This window comes from Octodon degus, unplaced genomic scaffold, assembly GCF_000260255.1.
Source record: "Octodon degus isolate 3935 unplaced genomic scaffold, OctDeg1.0 scaffold00117, whole genome shotgun sequence".
Taxonomy (NCBI): Eukaryota; Metazoa; Chordata; class Mammalia; order Rodentia; family Octodontidae; genus Octodon; species Octodon degus.
In genome coordinates, this window is record NW_004524693.1 from 5,419,091 (window position 1) to 5,424,848 (window position 5,758).

General features: G+C 38.5%; 1 protein-coding gene across 1 annotated transcript in view; it reads left to right on the top strand.

Moving 5' to 3' along the window:
• Positions 1 to 305: 305 nt before the first annotated feature.
• The window catches only part of Lhfpl1 (LHFPL tetraspan subfamily member 1), a 99,820-nt gene continuing 94,367 nt past the window's right edge, over positions 306 to 5,758 (top strand). The window contains exon 1 of the mRNA XM_004640019.1: positions 306 to 385. The gene's annotated coding sequence lies outside the window, so the exon portion shown is untranslated. The remainder of the gene's footprint in view (positions 386 to 5,758) is intronic.

Here is a 5,758-nt window from a genome sequence, read left to right on the forward strand (position 1 = left end):
TATCATATCTCTTCCTTTAGCTATGTCCTATATCTAACAGTGTCTCGCTCTCCTCAGGTGTATGTTCTGTCAGTTGTTTCAGCCATGTCAATCTACTACCCAGGCTCGGGTGGAGACTGTTTAAGGTTTTGGAAGAAACATAGAATTTATTTCTCAGCAGGGATTTGGGCAGCAAGTAAGGAATTGAGACAGATATGGAATTCAAGCCAAGTGTGGGTGTGCTCCCCCCATTTGATTTAGCAATTGTGAGGTTGGAGGTGGGAATTGACTACTTGCTAAGCTAGTTTCTACTTCAAGCGACTGCATGTCTGAAGCTGAGTTTGAAGCCTCCAGCATGGTTGGAGTTAATTCCTATTAGGCTGGACTCCGCCCCTATCCTCTAAAGGTAAAGTAAGGTTTTCAGGCACCACTGCAAAGAGCAGCTGCGATTCCCATCTCTGTCTGACAAGCTGGGAGGAGAAGTTATTTCTCTGATCTGAGCCTGGAGAGGGAACTCAGCCTTCATACTCAGAAGGTAAATATGCAACTTGGGCCAAATGCAATTGAAACAGCTGAGTTAGAAACTGCTTTGCTCTCCTTATGTTCACCCTTCCTTCCTCTTCTTTTCTCAGGCTTCCTGTCCTTTCATCTCAAAACTCAGAGAAGCTGTTTTCCTCCCAAGGGCAGCCTAGTATATTTTTGTTTAATAGTCTGATGTTTGCACAGAAGCTGAGAGGAATCAGGGTTAGATTTCAATTTCATATTAACAAGGCCTAAGGACCTGAGGGTTAAGTGCTAGCTAGTTTTTCCTAGGGAATTGGTAACTCGAGGAGGAAGTGCACCTCTCTGTGAGTGAAGGGAAGGGTTTCGTTCAGACTTGTCTATATAAGTAAAAGTGGATCTGCTTTCTGATGTGATAGGTGATCTGTTAGATTTACCTAAATTGAGTTTATGTCAATAAAATGGAGGGTTAGAGGTTCAAGAAATTATGGTTGGAAATAAAAGACGGTATTCATTCAGTAAATATTTTTGAGTTCCTCCTGTATGTCAGGCACGATGATTCCCAGCAGAATTTGAAATAATCTATTCTTGCAAAGTGGTTTCATTTTGTGGTCAACAACTAAAAGCAGAAAGAAGCCACTGAGTGAGAAGAAATCACCCATAAAGTGGTTGTGGGGTGCAAGTGGAGGGCAGCAATGATCTGCTTTTTGGATGGCTTTAAGTCTTGTCTATTATTGCTGAGGGGACAGTAGAAAGGCAAAGAATTGACATATACTCTGGTATTAGGTATACTACATGAAATTTCACTTGACCTTCATGCACCGTTATCTCCATTTTATAAATAAAAGTGAAATGCAGAGGTTTGAGCAATGTTCTTCTGCTTCATATCACCTATAAGGATTAAAGTGCCTGAAAGTAGGCACAGGGGCCTAGGGTTTGATCCCTGGGTCTGCCATGCCAGCCCCGCACCCCGGTGCACCCTGAGATGGCCGTTGAGACTGGGCATGGTGGTGTGAACCTGTAATCCCAGCACTTGGAAAGCTGTAAACAGGAGAATCACTGTGAGTCCGATCTATGCAGTGAGACTCTGTACACACTGTAGACCCTTCCCTAAAATGCAGAAAAAACGAGCCAAAACATATCAACTATAAGATCTCTGGATACTGTCTCAGACCTGATTCTAAAATCTGAACTTTCCCACTGAAACAATATCCCTAGATCTTAAGTTCCATTGAAAACTAATTAAAGATAATTATAAAGTGCAAATTCCCCATGTACTCAAATGCAGTGAATTTGGCATGGTGAGATCACAGACTATACTCTTTCTTTCTTTTTTTTTGTGGTGGAACTGGGGCTTGAACTCAGGCCCTTGCGATTGCCAGGGAAGTGCTTATTCTACTGAGACATTTCCCCAGCCCCCAAGACAATACTGTTTCTAGGATGATGCTGATGCAGGCTTAGAATGCTCAATTTGAGAACTACTTTTAATAAGCCAGGGTACCTCTTAAGTCCTCTGAAATTCTCCTTAGAAGTTTCTCCTCTTTCAAGTACATAGGATGGGGGTTGATCTAAGTTCACCTGTGCCACTTCCCACACTGGCCAGGTGCACTCAATGAATGCCTAGAGTGGAAGTTTACTTCTGACCTAGTCCATGAGGTAAAAGGCACAAAAAGGCACAACTACAGGGTTGGGACTATGTTCTAAATATATTAGAGAACATATGACTACTTGGTCCACCATTGCTAAGGCTTAATCATGCTTTGCAGTGCAGCTTGAAGTTTCTAACCAACTGAAGGTATAAATTAAGACTCCTAGACAACCAGTTGATCACTGAAGATAACAGCCAACTTCCCCTGTGAAACCAGAGTAAAAACTGAGCTGAAAATTTCTAGTTGACAAAGCATAATACACATGGCAATTCAGTAAGCAGCATTAGTGATAAGGAGAAAATGCTCACATGAAATTTGAGGGAATTGTTCACTTTCTTTCTAATCTTGAAAGAAAAAGAGTATCATGGGATTTGATGTGGAGTTTCTTCATATAAGTCCTCTCTATCTCTGCAAGCCTAAATCTATTACTGAGGGTTAACTTTCTAGATTTTTTGATTGCCAGTTGATATTCTTTGGCCATCCTGCCTCATTTTTTTTTTTTTTTTGGTGGTACCACGGATTGAACTCAGGACCTTGCACTTGCCAGGCAAGCACTTATTTCACTGAGTGTCTCTATTTCAAGATGATAAAATGCAGGTAAATGAATAAATAATTAATGTAACTAACCCAACACAACTAGTTTTTCTAGTCTAACACAGACACAAAGAAGGAAGGTGAGAAATGGTCCAGAGGAAATTTTAACAAACTTAAAAGCTGAGGTCAAAAATCAGGTCTTATTAGAATCACCAAGATACAAGTAGATAATAAAACCTTTTCACTGAGTACCTCATGAAATGATTTCAGGCACAGGGGGACTTGATCAACTTCTATGGTGGAAATATACTGAGAAGGAAAAAATTCTAATGGACCCAGGTGTCAGAAAATGTAGAGAGAAACATTTGTGACATAATAGATTTTTGTGAGGCTATGTCTAGAACAGAATGATCTAGAAAGGTTATGTTTCTCATATAACTAGCTCGATAAAAGAGTATTGATCAAATGCATTTGACTGGAGCAGGAGCCTATTTGCATATCAGAAACATGACATGTATTTGAAAAAAAAGTGAATGCTTACTAAAATGTTTTATTATAGTAAATGCCACATTGCCATTAATCACTCCCCAACTCTCCCCTAGCCCCCGCTTTGCACTCATTTCCCCCATCATTCTTGACACTCTCTGAAGGAGTTCTGGAAGTCCTCTTTCATCATTATCTTTACTTGTACTGTTGTGGCTGCCTTGATGTCCAGAATAGAAATAAAAGGTATATCTTTTATGGTCTTTTTGACTTTTTAAAAGAGACAGGGTTTATATGATACTAGATCCAGTGAATAAGGTGTATGAGAACACATTATAGCATGTTTACAACTCTGGCTTTCTGTGGGAGGCCACTTGAAGTAGCTTTCCCCATAATTTTATGGCACCTTGTAAAGACTCACAAAAGAGAAGATACAGAAATGCTTCAGAAAGTGGCAAAATGATAGGATAAATGTGTTCAAAGCAAGGGAGAGTACATTGAGGATATTAAAAGCATTATCTCTTTTACTGTAAACAGTTGTTAAAATTTAAACACATGCTGTATTTTTGAATCAGCCTTGGATGTCTACCTCTGTTGATCATTTCCTAGAGAAGTCTGAGCAGTGAGTGAGATGAATCTGTAACAGAACTCAGAAGGAGGCAATGCTCATGTGAGGCATGAGCAGAAAAGCCTGTTCACATTCATTTTCTAGCCCTGGTGCCAATAAAGCTTGTCACAGACCTGTCCTAAACAAGTCCTTTTTGCAGCCATGTTTTTCTCATCAGCTGTAATTTAGTGATTAATTTTATGCCTACTTTCTTATTTTGATGTTTAACTTACTATTTCTTTTACCTATAGCTGATACCCTCCAGTGGGAACAAAAATTTGTGTTGTTTTCTTTCCCTGAGAATTGTGGGAGAGATTGGGTAGAAGAGGTGTTTTATTTTTCTTTTCTAAGAAAAATATAAGGACAGTGCTTTCAGTTTATATTGATACCAAGTACCAGTATCCACCTATGAGTAGGTACATGTGAGAGCAAAAAAAAGAGAAAAAGAATGATTAAAGCTTGGTAATGGAGACTTACAGTGAGGGACAACTCATTTTGTAGGGGAAAAGGCTAAAAGTAATTTACTAGCAGTCTGAGTTAAAAACAGGGTCTCATCTCCATTCCCTCTGAGGACCCAGAAAAGGAACTCATGTTAAGTTGCAGCAAAAAAAGTTTATGAAGGAATGTGACACATGATTGATTGGCACTGAGAGATATTAGTTTACTGTGAAAACTAGTACATTATCTTTCCCTGAATTCACTTATTTTAATTGGTAATTTTATTAGTATGTTTGCAGCACATAATGATGACATTCCTTGTGTGGAGTATGTACATGTACATAACACATTTTAGTTCTTTTTTTAATCCCCTTCCCTTCTCCTTATCCCTTCCTTCCATCTCTTGTCCCCTTTTGCAAAAGCAACCTATCACTATTTCTTGCTATCTATATTTTCCTTTGATTTTTATTTCTAGTGTAGATTTTTTTTAAATGTAGCAGAAAGAACCATTTGCCATTTGCGGCTTAAGTGTTCTTCTACATGTCAAGTTAACCTCTACTCATGAGGCTGTGTTAGAATGTCCAGAATATCTCTAAATATGAGAAAACATTAAGCTATGGTGAGGATAGTAAACATATTGGACTTCATCCTTCCACTTCAGTTATTGTAATTTTCTGGCCAAACTTAATGTATCTTATACAACTACTGTCAGAAACAGGCATGTAATGCTATCAGGGAAAATGAGGGCTAAATGGCAATGTAAAACCACAAGAGGGTGACTCAAATGTAATCCTTTGTCACCTCATTAGGTCTAAAAAGATCCCCAAGGCTGAAATAAGGAATTTAAAACACTTTTTTAGAATAAGTTTTCAGATTTGCTGACTTATACTGTAGAAAAATATTTTCAGAATATATCAGTAAGAGTCACAGGCGTGTTCATTAGGCAGAGATTTTAGGACACATTCAAGAGTGGAGTGCAGGTGCTCTGACAAGTGAGTCACACTGCAGTTTGTAACTGGAAAACTGTATGTGGCAAAAATAGGTAGAATGGGACAATCTATACTCTTCCTCTTGTCTAGTGGCTGAGAGAGAAGGGCCTATCCAAAGCAAGGCAATGATGCATTTGTCGGTGAGGTCCTAATTTGTAGGTGAAAATGATGGTCTATTCACAGGTGAAAGAAGACTTTGCAAGTAAAAAGAGAATAGCTTAACCATTCATTTATAGGTGAAAACAAATTTTCAGACTTATTGTGCTTTGGCAAAAGAGAAAAATAATAGAACTAGGCTTGTGTGCTGAAGCTGTAGTTTCCATTTTTAAAATTATAGTTTTCCTGGTCTCTTTTTTCATCTTGGTCTTACTTTTTCACCCTATTTTGCTATCAATACCTGGTTAATGAACTAATCTGCAGGAGCACTATGGTACATTCTTGGTTACTGAAGTCTCGTGTGACTAGAAGGCTAAATATTTCAGCTAGAGAAGCAATGCTGTTACATACAAGAGACATACACAAGGAATTAGAATAAAGTATACTCTCTCTGTCTCTCTCAAATAAATAAATAAATAAAA